This window comes from Notothenia rossii (assembly GCF_949606895.1).
Source record: "Notothenia rossii genome assembly, contig: scaffold_26, whole genome shotgun sequence".
NCBI lineage: Eukaryota > Metazoa > Chordata > Actinopteri > Perciformes > Nototheniidae > Notothenia > Notothenia rossii.
Genome location: NW_027639632.1, coordinates 633,559 through 641,513, shown reverse-complemented (window position 1 = coordinate 641,513; position 7,955 = coordinate 633,559).

The following is a 7,955-nucleotide window of genomic DNA, read 5'->3' as shown; positions in this document are numbered from 1 at the left end:
AAGCGAATGGAAGCGGTCCCAGCCTCGTAGCTGTGAACAGCTGTGATCGCAGGAAAATGCTGTTACAAAGATTTCTCAGTATATCTCCGGGACATTTCCCTGGCTTTCCCACCGACACAATGGACAAACGAGACATGAAATAACATCACCAGATCAAGACGAAGCGAATGGAGGTACCCCCGGAGTCATAGCATGTGTAAATCGAGACGAAACATCTCTCTCTCCCCCGCCTGCTTGCGAAGGGGAGGGGCAGTTTACACACACACACGCAGTTGCTGCATGCAGCAACGCACACACAGGGAGGAGATGGCAGAGAGAATGCACTCCCCTGAAAACTCCCCTTGAATTCCTCCAGACTCAGAAAATGTAAAAGTTCACTTTTTGGAGATCCATAGAAAAAGGGTGAAAATAGAAAAAAGTATTCCAAAATAGTGCCTCATAAGGCGGGTAGAGTCCCTTGAAAACTCCCCTTGAATTCCTCCAGACTCAGAAAAAGTCAAAGTTGACTTTTTGGAGATCCATAGAAAAAGGGTGAAAATGAAAAAAGGTATGCCACAGCATGGACTCGAACACGCGACCAACCGCATCCAGGGGCGAGCGTTAACGCAGTGAGCCACTGGACCTGAGTACTCAAACATGCCTACTTGTGCATCTTAGAAACTCTGAATTCACTAAATGTACAACTTTTTCTCCATCAAAATGAACAAATGAGACATTAAATAACATCTACAGATCAAGACGAAGCGAATGGAATTGGTCCCAGCCTCGTAGCTGTGAACAGCTGTGATCGCAGGAAAATGCTGTTACAAAGATTTCACAGTATATCTCCGGGACATTTCCCTGGCTTTCCCACCGTCACAATGGACAAACAAATCAATGAAATAACATCAAGACGAAGCGAATGGGGGTACCCCCGGAGTCATAGCATGTGTAAATCGAGACGAAACATCTCTCTCTCCCCCGCCTGCTTGAGAGGGGGAGGGGCAGTTTACACACACACGCAGCTGCTGCATGCAGCAACACACACACAGGGAGGAGATGGCAGAGAGAACGCACTCCCCTGAAAACTCCCCTTGAATTCCTCCAGACTCAGAAAATGTAAAAGATCACTTTTTGGAGATCCATAGAAAAAGGGTGAAAATGGAAAAAAGTATTCGAAAATAGTGCCTCATAAGGCGGGTAGAGTCCCTTGAAAACTCCCCTTGGATTCCTCCAGACTCAGAAAAAGTCAAAGTTGACTTTTTGGAGATCCATAGAAAAAGGGTGAAAATGAAAAAAAGTATGCCACAGCATGGATTCGAACACGCGACCAACCGCATCCAGGGGCGAGCATTAACGCAGTGAGCCACTGGACCTGAGTACTCAAACATGCCTACTTTTGCATCTTAGAAACTCTGAATTCACTAAATGTACAACTTTTTCTCCATCAAAATGAACAAATGAGACATTAAATAACATCTACAGATCAAGAAGAAGCGAATGGAAGCGGTCCCAGCCTCGTAGCTGTGAACAGCTGTGATCGCAGGAAAATGCTGTTACAAAGATTTCTCAGTATATCTCCGGGACATTTCCCTGGCTTTCCCACCGTCACAATGGACAAACGAGACATGAAATAACATCAACAGATCAAGACGAAGCGAATGGAGGTACCCCCGGAGTCATAGCATGTGTACATCGAGACGAAACATCTCTCTCTCCCCCGCCTGCTTGCGAAGGGGAGGGGCAGTTTACACACACACGCAGCTGCTGCATGCAGCAACGCAAACACAGGGAGGAGATGGCAGTGGGAACGCACTCCCCTGAAAACTCCCCTTGAATTCCTCCAGACTCAGAAAAAGTCAAAGTTGACTTTTTGGAGATCCATAGAAAAAGGGTGAAAATGAAAAAAAGTATGCCACAGTATGGATTCGAACACGCGACCAACCGCATCCAGGGGCGAGCATTAACGCAGTGAGCCACTGGACCTGAGTACTCAAACATGCCTACTTTTGCATCTTAGAAACTCTGAATTCACTAAATGTACAACTTTTTCTCCATCAAAATGAACAAATGAGACATGACATAACATCTACAGATCAAGACGAAGCGAATGGAAGCGGTCCCAGCCTCGTAGCTGTGAACAGCTGTGATCGCAGGAAAATGCTGTTACAAAGATTTCTCAGTATATCTCCGGGACATTTCCCTGGCTTTCCCACCGACACAATGGACAAACGAGACATGAAATAACATCAACAGATCAAGACGAAGCGAATGGAGGTACCCCCGGAGTCATAGCATGTGTAAATCGAGACGAAACACCTCTCTCTCCCCCGCCTGCTTGCGAAGGGGAGGGGCAGTTTACACACACACGCAGCTGCTGCATGCAGCAACGCACACACAGGGAGGATTTGGCAGAGGGAACGCACTCCCCTGAAAACTCCCCTTGAATTCCTCCAGACTCAGAAAAAGTCAAAGTTGACTTTTTGGAGATCCATAGAAAAAGGGTGAAAATGAAAAACAGTATGCCACAGTATGGATTCGAACACGCGACCAACCGCATCCAGGGGCGAGCATTAACGCAGTGAGCCACTGGACCTGAGTACTCAAACATGCCTACTTTTGCATCTTAGAAACTCTGAATTCACTAAATGTACAACTTTTTCTCCATCAAAATGAACAAATGAGACATGACATAACATCTACAGATCAAGACGAAGCGAATGGAAGCGGTCCCAGCCTCGTAGCTGTGAACAGCTGTGATCGCAGGAAAATGCTGTTACAAAGATTTCTCAGTATATCTCCGGGACATTTCCCTGGCTTTCCCACCGACACAATGGACAAACGAGACATGAAATAACATCAACAGATCAAGACGAAGCGAATGGAGGTACCCCCGGAGTCATAGCATGTGTAAATCGAGACGAAACATCTCTCTCTCCCCCGCCTGCTTGCGAGGGGGAGGGGCAGTTTACACACACACGCAGCTGCTGCATGCAGCAACACACACATAGGGAGGAGATGGCAGAGAGAACGCACTCCCCTGAAAACTCACCTTGAATTCCTCCAGACTCAGAAAATGTAAAAGATCACTTTTTGGAGATCCATAGAAAAAGGGTGAAAATGAAAAAAAGTATGCCACAGCATGGATTCGAACACGCGACCAACCGCATCCAGGGGCGAGCATTAACGCAGTGAGCCACTGGACCTGAGTACTCAAACATGCCTACTTTTGCATCTTAGAAACTCTGAATTCACTAAATGTACAACTTTTTCTCCATCAAAATGAACAACTGAGACATGAAATAACATCTACAGATCAAGACGAAGCGAATGGAAGTGGTCCCAGCCTCGTAGCTGTGAACAGCTGTGATCGCAGGAAAATGCTGTTACAAAGATTTCTCAGTATATCTCCGGGACACTGCCCTGGCTTTGCCACCGTCACAATGGACAAACGAGACATGAAATAACATCAACAGATCAAGACGAAGCGAATGGAAGTACCCCCGGAGTCATAGCATGTGTAAATCGAGACGAAACATCTCTCTCTCTCCCCCGCCTGCTTGCGAAGGGGAGGAGCAGTTTACACACACACACGCAGCTGCTGCATGCAGCAACGCACACAGAGGGAGGAGATGGCAGAGAGAATGCACTCCCCTGAAAACTCCCCTTGAATTCCTCCAGACTCAGAAAATGTAAAAGTTCACTTTTTGGAGATCCATAGAAAAAGGGTGAAAATGGAAAAAAGTATTCGAAAATAGTGCCTCATAAGGCGGGTAGAGTCCCTTGAAAACTCCCCTTGAATTCCTCCAGACTCAGAAAAAGTCAAAGTTGACTTTTTGGAGATCCATAGAAAAAGGGTGAAAATGAAAAAAAGTATGCCACAGTATGGATTCGAACACGCGACCAACCGCATCCAGGGGAGAGCATTAACGCAGTGAGCCACTGGACCTGAGTACTCAAACATGCCTACTTTTGCATCTTAGAAACTCTGAATTCACTAAATGTACAACTTTTTCTCCATCAAAATGAACAAATGAGACATGAAATAACATCTACAGATCAAGAGGAAGCGAATGGAAGCGGTCCCAGCCTCGTAGCTGTGAACAGCTGTGATCGCAGGAAAATGCTGTTACAAAGATTTCTCAGTATATCTCCGGGACATTTCCCTGGCTTTCCCACCGACACAATGGACAAACGAGACATGAAATAACATCAACAGATCAAGACGAAGCGAATGGAGGTACCCCCGGAGTCATAGCATGTGTAAATCAAGACGAAACATCTCTCTCTCCAACGCCTGCTTGCGAGAGGGAGGGGCAGTTTACACACACACGCAGCTGCTGCATGCAGCAACACACACACAGGGAGGAGATGGCAGAGAGAACGCACTCCCCTGAAAACTCCCCTTGAATTCCTCCAGGCTCAGAAAATGTAAAAGATCACTTTTTGGAGATCCATAGAAAAAGGGTGAAAATGGAAAAAAGTATTCGAAAATAGTGCCTCATAAGGCGGGTAGAGTCCCTTGAAAACTCCCCTTGAATTCCTCCAGACTCAGAAAAAGTCAAAGTTGACTTTTTGGAGATCCATAGAAAAAGGGTGAAAATGGAAAAAAGTATTCGAAAATAGTGCCTAATAAGGTGGGTAGAGTCCATTGAAAACTCCCCTTGAATTCCTCCAGACTCAGAAAAAGTCAAAGTTGACTTTTTGGAGATCCATAGAAAAAGGGTGAAAATGAAAAAAAGTATTCGAAAATAGTGCCTCATAAGGCGGGTAGAGTCTCTTGAAAACTCCCCTTGAATTCCTCCAGACTCAGAAAAAGTCAAAGTTGACTTTTTGGAGATCCATAGAAAAAGGGTGAAAATGAAAAAAAGTATGCCACAGTATGGATTCGAACACGCGACCAACCGCATCCAGGGGCGAGCATTAACGCAGTGAGCCACTGGACCTGAGTACTCAAACATGCCTACTTTTGCATCCTAGAAACTCTGAATTCACTAAATGTACAACTTTTTCTCCATCAAAAAGAACAAATGAGACATGAAATAACATCTACAGATCAAGACGAAGCGAATGGAAGCGGTCCCAGCCTCGTAGCTGTGAACAGCTGTGATCGCAGGAAAATGCTGTTACAAAGATTTCTCAGTATATCTCCGGGACATTTCCCTGGCTTTCCCACCGTCACAATGGACAAACGAGACATGAAATAACATCAACAGATCAAGACGAAGCGAATGGAAGTACCCCCGGAGTCATAGCATGTGTAAATCGAGACGAAACATCTCTCTCTCCCCCGCCTGCTTGCGAAGGGGAGGGGCAGTTTACACACACACACGCAGTTGCTGCATGCAGCAACGCACACACAGGGAGGAGATGGCAGAGAGAATGCACTCCCCTGAAAACTCCCCTTGAATTCCTCCAGACTCAGAAAATGTAAAAGTTCACTTTTTGGAGATCCATAGAAAAAGGGTGAAAATGGAAAAAAGTATTCGAAAATAGTGCCTCATAAGGCGGGTAGAGTCCCTTGAAAACTCCCCTTGAATTCCTCCAGACTCAGAAAAAGCCGAAGTTGACTTTTTGGAGATCCATAGAAAAAGGGTGAAAATGAAAAAAAGTATGCTACAGCATGGATTCGAACACGCGACCAACCGCATACAGGGGCGAGCATTAACGCAGTGAGCCACTGGACCTGAGTACTCAAACATGCCTACTTTTGCATCTTAGAAACTCTGAATTCACTAAATGTACAACTTTGTCTCCATCAAAATGAACAAATGAGACATGAAATAACATCTACAGATCAAGACGAAGCGAATGGAAGCGGTCCCAGCCTCGTAGCTGTGAACAGCTGTGATCGCAGGAACATGCTGTTACAAAGATTTCTCAGTATATCTCCGGGACATTTCCCTGGCTTTCCCACCGTCACAATGGACAAACGAGACATGAAATAACATCAACAGATCAAGACGAAGCGAATGGAGGTACCCCCGGAGTCATAGCATGTGTAAATCGAGACGAAACATCTCTCTCTCCCCCGCCTGCTTGCGAGGGGGAGGGGCAGTTTACACACACACGCAGCTGCTGCATGCAGCAACACACACACAGGGAGGAGATGGCAGAGAGAACGCACTCCCCTGAAAACTCCCCTTGAATTCCCCCAGACTCAGAAAATGTAAAAGATCACTTTTTGGAGATCCATAGAAAAAGGGTGAAAATGGAAAAAAGTATTCGAAAATAGTGCCTCATAAGGCGGATAGAGTCCCTTGAAAACTCCCCTTGAATTCCTCCAGACTAAGAAAAGTCAAAGTTGACTTTTTGGAGATCCATAGAAAAAGGGTGAAAATGAAAAAAAGTATGCCACAGCACGGATTCGAACACGCGACCAACCGCATCCAGGGGCGAGCATTAACGCAGTGAGCCACTGGACCTGAGTACTCAAACATGCCTACTTTTGCATCTTAGAAACTCTGAATTCACTAAATGTACAACTTTTTCTCCATCAACATGAACAACTGAGACATTAAATAACATCTACAGATCAAGACGAAGCGAATGGAAGTGGTCCCAGCCTCGTAGCTGCGAACAGCTGTGATCGCAGGAAAATGCTGTTACAAAGATTTCTCAGTATATCTCCGGGACATTTCCCTGGCTTTCCCACCGTCACAATGGACAAACAAGACATGAAATAACATCAACAGATCAAGACGAAGCGAATGGAAGTACCCCCGGAGTCATAGCATGTGTAAATCGAGACGAAACATCTCTCTCTCCCCCGCCTGCTTGCGAGGGGGAGGGGCAGTTTACACACACACACAGCTGATGCATGCAGCAACGCACACACAGGGAGGAGATGGCAGAGAGAACGCACTCCCCTGAAAACTCCCCTTGAATTCCTCCAGACTCAGAAAATGTAAAAGTTCACTTTTTGGAGATCCATAGAAAAAGGGTGAAAATGGAAAAAAGTATTCGAAAATAGTGCCTCATAAGGCGGGTAGAGTCCCTTGAAAACTCCCCTTGAATTCCTCCAGACTCAGAAAAAGTCAAAGTTGACTTTTTGGAGATCCATAGAAAAAGGGTGAAAATGAAAAAAAGAATGCCACAGCATGGATTCGAACACGCGACCAACCGCATCCAGGGGCGAGCGTTAACACAGTGAGCCACTGGACCTGAGTACTCAAACATGCCTACTTGTGCATCTTAGACACTCTGAATTTACTAAATGTACAACTTTTTCTCCATCAAAATGAACAAATGAGACATTAAATAACATCTACAGATCAAGACGAAGCGAATGGAAGCGGTCCCAGCCTCGTAGCTGCGAACAGCTGTGATCGCAGGAAAATGCTGTTACAAAGATTTCTCAGTATATCTCCGGGACATTTCCCTGGCTTTCCCACCGTCACAATGGACAAACGAGACATGAAATAACATCAACAGATCAAGACGAAGCGAATGGAGGTACCCCCGGAGTCATAGCATGTGTAAATCGAGACGAAACATCTCTCTCTCCCCCGCCTGCTTGCGAGGGGGAGGGGCAGTTTACACACACACGCAGCTGCTGCATGCAGCAACACACACACAGGGAGGAGATGGCAGAGAGAACGCACTCCCCTGAAAACTCCGCTTGAATTCCTCCAGACTCAGAAAAAGTCAAAGTTGACTTTTTGGAGATCCATAGAAAAAGGGTGAAAATGAAAAAAAGAATGCCACAGCATGGATTCGAACACGCGACCAACCGCATCCAGGGGCGAGCGTTAACACAGTGAGCCACTGGACCTGAGTACTCAAACATGCCTACTTGTGCATCTTAGACACTCTGAATTCACTAAATGTACAACTTTTTCTCCATCAAAATGAACAAATGAGACATTAAATAACATCTACAGATCAAGACGAAGCGAATGGAAGCGGTCCCAGCCTCGTAGCTGTGAACAGCTGTGATCGCAGGAAAATACTGTTACAAAGATTTCTCAGTATAT